This window comes from Nicotiana tomentosiformis, chromosome 3 (assembly GCF_000390325.3).
Source record: "Nicotiana tomentosiformis chromosome 3, ASM39032v3, whole genome shotgun sequence".
In the NCBI taxonomy this organism is placed as follows: domain Eukaryota; kingdom Viridiplantae; phylum Streptophyta; class Magnoliopsida; order Solanales; family Solanaceae; genus Nicotiana; species Nicotiana tomentosiformis.
In genome coordinates, this window is record NC_090814.1 from 16,638,822 (window position 1) to 16,646,794 (window position 7,973).

Below are 7,973 nucleotides of genomic sequence, written 5' to 3' on the forward strand. Positions count from 1 at the left end.
TATTCGAACTTCTGGTCAAACTTCTCAACCTTCCAAACTTTCAACTTTCTAACTTTCGCCGATTCAAACGGAAAAACTACGGTCAGCCCTTTCAACTTAAGTCTCCATCTTGGGGACTATATGTCTCATTTCCCTCTGAAACTCACCCGAAACCAAAACCAAATGCTCCGGCAAGTCACATAACTGCAATATAACATAGAAGAGTCAATAAATAGAGGACCAGGGCTAAAATACTCAAAATAACCGGCCGGGTCATTACAAGTATAAAGAAAGATTCGGTAGATATTGTAGTTATATTATGATAAGGTTACTTTGCGTTGTTGAGAGATTTATGCATCCTGATAAGCTTGTAACGACCCGACTGGTTGTTTTAAACATTTGCACTTCGCTCGATAGTTTGAGGGCACGAGTATCTCCGCATGATGTCACTACTACAAAAATAGCTTTTAGCGGCAATTACAAATGCCTTTAGTGGCAATTGTTATTGCCGCTAAAAAATATACCAGCCAATAAGTTTTGGTTGCTGAACATGGGGTCGCTAATGATTTTAGCGGCGATTCAGAAAAGTGCCGGTAAAGGTAGCTTTTTTGCCGCTAAAATCCATATGCTTTTAACGGCAACTGATTAGCAGCAATTATAATGGCTGCTAAATCTATTCCCAAAATGGTTCAGCCTATCCTTTAAAGTCTATTTTTATTGCCGCTAAATCCAATTAAAATTGTCGCTAACTGTTACCCCCGTTAACGTCTATTGTTTAGCGGCAATTATAGTGGCCGCTAAATTCATTAAGAAATATCTTCTTTTGCTCTTTTAAAGTCCATTTTTATTGCTGATAAATCCAATTAAGACAGTAAATGAAAGGTACAATAATAAATATTAATTATACATAATACAATTATAATGGAAAATGCTACTAAAATATAATATATTATTATCATAAAATATGGTATATATTTCATTAAATCTAACAAAAGTAGGCACTAATTCATATACAAATGTATCAACGAGCTAAACGATGAAACTACATGTTTAAACTAAATGGCTAATGGCATCGTAACTACTCCTATTGAATATTAGCAACAACAAATTTCTAGATGCACAACCCTCAAATAATTCTTGCAACTTTTCATCATATTGAAATCTTCATATGCTAAAATTTCAAACATCATAAGGTATGACCTGAAATAATAAAATGAGTGAATGTTAAAAGATGAAACTTAGCGCAAAAATTATACTTCTGCATCTAATAACTTTGAAATTTGTCAGACTCAAAATTTTACTAACTCTTCAAATTCTTAAAATTTTCGGCAGAATCAATAAATTTTCAACCTGTTTATAACTACTATTCTATCTAGAAAGCACATCCCAACATCAGATATCTCTAAAATAATATTAGTTAAAAGCTCCATCAACATCCAAGAAGAGAAAATAGATATCGGTAACACACATACATAAGTTATCTACACGTAGGAACAAATCAAATAATTGAAAAGTTGTTTGTCACCATCATATGCAACTGGTGCAAAGCTGTTAGATCACAAATTTAAATTGCACTACTGTAACGATTCGGCCGGTCATTTTGAGTGTATTAATTCCGATTTTCTATTTATTATTTTTTCCGTATCTGTTTTTGCTTATGTGACTTGCCGGGAGGTCTTGTTTTTGGTTTCGGAGTATTTTGGGACACTTAGTCCCTAAAACGGAAGCTTAAGTCTCAGGATTTTTACCGTAGTCAGAAGTGTGTGAAGACGACTCCGGAATAGAGTTCTGTCGGTTCCATTAGCTCCGTTGGGTGATTTTGGATTTCGGAGCATGTCCGGACTGTGAATTTGAGGTCTGCAGCTAATTTAGGCTTGAAATGGCGAAAGTCGAATTTTTGGAAAGTTTGACCGGGGGATGACTTTTTGATATCGGGGTCGGATTCCGATTCCGAAAGTTAGAATAGGTCCGTAATGTTGAATATGACTTGTGTGCAAAATCTGAGGTTTCGGACTTGGTTTGGATTTGAAAGGGACAGCTGAAGTGTTGTTGTTGCTGGTGTAATCGCACCTGCGGAGTGAGAACAGCAGGTGCAAGCTCGCAGAAGCGACGATGGGACCGTATAAGCGGCCAAGGAGGAGTTGAGCAGAAGCTGCATGTGCGAAGATTTTTCCGCACCTGCGATGGTCGCAAAAGCGGGCAGCTGTGCGCAGGTGCGAGTTTTAGCCGCAGATGCGATAGGTTTCCGCACCTGCGATAGGCGCAGATGCGGTCTTGAAGCCGCAGGAGCGGAATCTGGGATTTTAAGTGAAATCCACACCTGCGATGGATTTTCCGCAGGTGCGGCGTCGCAAATGCGACAATGGGTCTGCATATGCGAAAAGTCTGGGCAGAAGGTTTAAAAAGTAAGGGTTCGCGATTTTAGTCTTATTTTACCATTTTAGACTTGGACTTAGGCGATTTGGGAGAAGATTTTCGAGGGGATTATTGAGGTACGCTTCTTGTACTCATTTTTTATCATAAATCTTGATTCCCTACTGATTTCCCCACCTAATTAGCGAGATTTTGAAGTGAAATTTGGGGTTTTAGGGCTTGAAAATTAGAGAGTGAATTTTAGGGATTTGGAGGACCAAATGATGTCGGATTTTGATGAATTTAATATGGTTAGACTCGTGAATGAATGGGCTTTCGGGTTTTGTGGCTTTTATCGGATTTCGAGACGTGGGCCCGAGGGTCGGGTTGGAGCCGATTTCGGATTTTGGCTTATAATTTCGTGTTTTTCTTATGGAATTGATTTTTTTAGCCTATATTAATTATATAGTACTGCTTGTGGTTAGATTCTGAGCGTTTGGAGATTGATTCGAGGGGCAAAGTCATTGCGGAGTAGGATTTTGCGAGGTTTGAGGTAAGTAACAGTTTTAAATCTAGTCTTGAGGGTATGAAATCCCGGATTATTGGATTATATGAGTATTTTGGAGGTGACACACATGTTAGGTGACGGGCGTGTGGGCGTGCACCGTAGGAATTGGGACTTGGTCCATTCCGTGAAACTGTAAAGTTGAATAACTTGTTGCTAGCTATATGCTCTCCCTGTGTTATAGAAATTTGGCTACAAATCATATTAGAAATCATGCTTAGGCTATGTGATGGTACTGTTGGGACCCGCAGAGGTCGCGTACTTGTTGAATTACTTGTTGATTGTTGTCTTGTACTCAGTCATGGTTTTACTTGCGTATCATATCTCAGCCTCTTCTTGATTCTTATTGATACACTGTGTAATCTTTGTTTAGGCCGATCTTTCTGATTTTCGAGAGCCCGAGAGATTAGAGAGGTTGATGACTGAGTGAGGCCGAGGGCCTGTCTGTGAGTTATTGATACTATGGCACGTGAGTTGTCCGTGCAACACGTGAGTTCTCCGTGTGGTTCCATATATTGATATTGTGGCACGTGAGTTGTCCGTGCGGTTTCACATATTGATACTATAGCACATGAGTTGTCCGTGCAGCATGTGAGTTGTCCGTGCGGATATAACGCTTGGGCTGAAAGGAGCCCCTCCGGAATCTGCAAACTCCAGTGAGCGCAGGTACCTATTGAGTGTGAGTACTGAGGGCTGAGAGCCGAGTGATTGAGCTGTTGTGACGAGTTGAGTGACTGTTTCCCTGAGAGGCTGTACTTGCTTTTTCATTTGTTGATGCACTTAGTTGCTATCTGTCATTGTCATGAAATTTCTGAAAGATTCTATATCCGGATTTACCTGCACTGTAACTGTATAAAACTAATTTGATTTGAACTGCCGGATTCGAAAGCATGTCTATTCTTTGCTGGAATTATTAAAAATAAATTGTATTTGTATAGTTTGTCACTACCTTCTCAGTTCCTTATTTATTTATGTTACGTGCTGAGTTGGTTTTACTCATGCTACACCCTGCACTTCATGTGCAGATCCAGATTTGTTTGATCACGGAGGTCATTGAGTTCGTGCGCGATTGAGTACCGGAGACTACGATGTAGCTGTCGGCGTCCGCAGATCTTGTCTCTCCTTCTATGTTTTCTTTCTTTCCTATATTGATACTTGAGACACTGTTTTTATTAGACTGGATATCTAGATGCTCATGACTTGGTGACACCCCGATGTTTGGGGCTATCTTTTCGCATTTTATTTTGAATTCAACTCCGGTTTTTTTTTTGTAAAACTTTCTAGTATGAAAAAGCTTTGAATTATCCTTTTTATGAAATGTTGAAGTATTTTGAAAGGTCGGCTTGCCTAGTACCATCGATAGGCGCCATCACGACAGGTTAGAGTGTTGGATCGTGACAATTGGTGACTCGATAAACAAATAAACTGATGCACAACGCCATCCGCAACATATTGAGCATAATTCAAAAAATAAGTAATATGTTAATGTATTCTAAAACAAGCACAAAATCGTGAGAAGATAGCGTAATTTCAGCAATATTACCACTTAAACAACATCATGATGCTTGGGTACTCGTTCATGGCCACTGTTGGCATCATGGGCCTAATAAATGTTCACATGTTGAACAGATAGATTAAAGTGTGAAAAATATGAGTTGAAGTCATAAACTACACACTAATACTCATCCTAGTTATGGTATTAGATATAGTTAGACATATATCTCCATTCTCCTAGAAGATCAGTGTAAAGATCCTCCTCATTTTGTAGATATCTTAAATGATCTTCAAGTACAAATCAACCACATAAATTCTTTTCTAAGGTTATGATGCTAATATTAGCGAATGCTTTCCGTTGCTAATATCAAAGCATAACAGATTTTACTTCATCACCAAGGTTTTATATTTGTAAAACGACAAAAATAGCGAACTCATAGTTCCAATAAAAAACAACTCCCAAACAATTGCATTCATTCAAACAGCAAATTCCATTTTGTTGGAAAATGTCTAACTTTAATTTTCACCTAAACTTCCACAACCTTTTCAAGCAGGTTGCAACATATTTTTAGAGTTACACTCATGTTTTAAAATCTGAACTGTGGCACAACCAATGAACATTTGTCTCTCAATGGCATTGCCCCAGTTAATGGTGTTATTAAGTTGAATTAGTATAGCGCCAAATTTATTCATGCACTCCACAAGTAAAGGAATAGAAATATGAAATATCTGATTTATATCTCTTGGAAAGAACATGTTGATATAATCATCATTCAAACTCAAATAAAGCAGAAGGCATTAGAAACAGTTGAAGACTATGTTTTACGCTTTGATTCTTTTTTTCTAACAGTTGTGTTACCCTATGATTCTTCATCATGCTAATGCTATTACAACTTCTCTGTTAGCTTTAATCAATTAATTCCATCAAGTACAAATATTCAAAAACAACATTTGAATGGAGACCTGCTGAGATAAATGTAAAAAGCCAAAGAGACAACAACAACAACAAATATAAAAAAGGACAAATTTTTAGAAAACTCACACCTGACATATGCAGGTTGACTTCCCACCCATGTTAGGGCCTATGATAATCTGAAATCAACTATCTCCCTTGATCTACAAAGACCATATAAGCTGGTCGCAAGTCAAGTAGGACATAATAGCATAGACAATATCATTACAATAATCGCAGAGCACGCACCACAATTAACAATTGTTAGGGATGAAATAGCTAAACGCGTGCACTGAATCTCTCTCCTTTGCCTCGTATTCTTTGGAAAAACCAGACACAATGATAGGTTCTCTCCTTCTCATATCGTTTATCTTGTTTATTGAAAGCGAAGTATCAAAGGAACGAAAAATAGAAGATTGCATTACAAAATCAAAAGCTCATATATCTAAGTATTTGGTCAACCCCTTTTGTGTATCGCTCATGGAAAACTAGCCAAGAAACTGCTACGGAAGACTGGTAAATATTTTTCTAAAGCAATATGGTCCTACAAATCAAACAAGAAGGTAATTTAGCGTGCACTATCACAAGTGAAGTAAAACTAGATTACCGTAATGTGAATCCACACATGTTGCCATGGTATTTCAACGTATATAGCCCACTTGCAACTGATCGATCAAAATGACTATGAATCAATATTTCAACAAGCCAAAATCAATCATATCATCAATCTTCACCATTCTCATAGTACACATTGACATCGTATCTCCCTAAATCATAAATCAGTTAAAACTTAAATTTGTAACTGCCACAAAATAACAATTGCTGCCGAATGAGCAATAACCAGTAGTCTCTCACTTATTACACAAATAGGATTTTAATTTTTAGTTGTTTGGGACGGAGATGTAGTTGTAGATCTTCTTTCTAGAAAAATAGCACAATATTCTAACCCTCACTCCACTAAATTAATCAAAGGCACGGGGAGATGCAAAATAATCCATCTTAACGACATAACATACACCTATGTGCTTACTGGAGTGGTTATTGTATTATAGGAATTACCAAAGAAACTGAACAAAATTTTACGCAAATCGCTAGACGCATAGAATATTTACTAAAAGTAGAAATCAATGAAAAGATGCTAAAAACTAAAATAGACAAAAAAACAGAAAAAAGCAAACCTAAGTCTTGAGTATGTAGCGATGCTGGCAACGGCGAATACTGACGAGAGACAAGGTTGAGAGTTAAGAGGTTCATATTCTAGAGATAGAAAGAGAGTCATCAACAACGAAGAAAAGTTGAAGCAGATGGAGAATAAATAGGATATTTATATATATAGAGAGAGAGATGAGTCTGATTACCTGGTGACGGTGGCCGGTGTTGGCGCTGCCGATGATTAGGATAATCTTCAGTTGGGAAATGGTTTGATTGGGGTTTCTGTTCTAGGTAACAAGGAGGAAATGGGAGAGGGAGAGAATAAATAAAAGGTTGGAGGGAAGATAATATTAGGAAAAGTTAGAATTTAATTATTGGGAGCACCGTATTTGGTGGCCATTCTCTTTAATTACCAGTGAAAAGGTATTAATTCCTCGCTAATATCTAATTGCCACTACTATATGAGTTAGGGAAATAAATTACCTGGCTAATAAGTTTATTTGTGAATCGTCGGTTTGGTTTTCAAGTTATACAAAATCGATTTGGAAGAATGAACTTCAAGATTGAAGTTTTAAGTTGGAAGAGTTGACCAAATTTGACCTTTTAGCATTTGACCTCGGATTAGAGTTTTGATGGTTCCGTTATGTTCGGATGGTGATTTTGGACTTGGGCGTACGCCCGGATTTGCATTTGGATATTTCTAGAAGGATTCGGTACTAATTGGCGAATGTTGGAAATTTAAAGGTTTGGAAAGTTTATAAGTTTGACCGGAAGTTGACTTTGAGGATATTGGATTTGGATTGTAGTTCCGGGAATTGGAATAGCTTTGATATGTCATTTGGGACTTGCGTGCAAAATTTGAGTTTATTCCGGGTTGATTTGATATGTTTCGATGCAACTTTTAAAAGTTAAAAGTTCAAAGTTCAAAGTTCATTGATTTTGATTTCAGGTGCGATTTATCGTTTCGAGATTGTTTTGCGTAATTTGAAGCCTTGAGTATGTCAGTTTTGTCATATGGAACTTACCTGAAAAAATTTGGCGTCATTTGGAGTTGATTTGATATCGTTCGGACGCTTGGTTGCGATTCTAGAAGTCTTTGAAGTTTATTGTGATCTTCATGTGTATTGGCATCCGATTCGTGCTTTTAGAGGTTATTTTGGTATTTTGATCGCGCGAGCGAGTTCTTGTTGTGTTTTTGGACAGGAGTGGGTGTTTGGTTTGGAGCCTCGGGGGCTCGGGTGAGTTTCGGATTGGTTTCGGAATGATTTTTATGATTTTTGAGTGCTGGTACTGGTTTCATCGCATTTGCGATGTTTTTGTCGCGAATGTGACTATCGCATTTGCGGAGTCTACTTCGTATTTGCGAGCCTGGGCTGCTGGGGAAGGGACTCGCATTTGCCAAGAAATGTTGCTTTTGCGAAGCCTTTTGAGTTCACATTTGCGGACTTTGTCTCGCATTTGCGATAAAGGCCTGGGCTG

At 37.8% G+C, this 7,973-nt stretch overlaps 1 long non-coding RNA gene across 5 annotated transcripts; it reads right to left on the reverse strand.

The window, feature by feature from the left end:
• Positions 1 to 934: 934 nt before the first annotated feature.
• Positions 935 to 6,864, reverse strand: LOC104085834 (uncharacterized). Of its 5 annotated transcripts, XR_011414613.1 has the most exons (5): positions 6,701 to 6,859; positions 6,521 to 6,599; positions 5,435 to 5,506; positions 4,440 to 4,499; positions 935 to 1,179 (listed from the first exon to the last, which is right to left on the reverse strand). It is a non-coding gene; the product is annotated as an uncharacterized lncRNA (long non-coding RNA). The 5 variants fall into 5 exon arrangements; XR_004504178.2 differs by lacking the exon at positions 4,440 to 4,499 and having other exon boundaries at positions 6,701 to 6,857; XR_004504177.2 differs by lacking the exon at positions 935 to 1,179 and having other exon boundaries at positions 4,340 to 4,499; positions 6,701 to 6,857.
• Between the last annotated feature and the right edge of the window lie 1,109 nt (positions 6,865 to 7,973).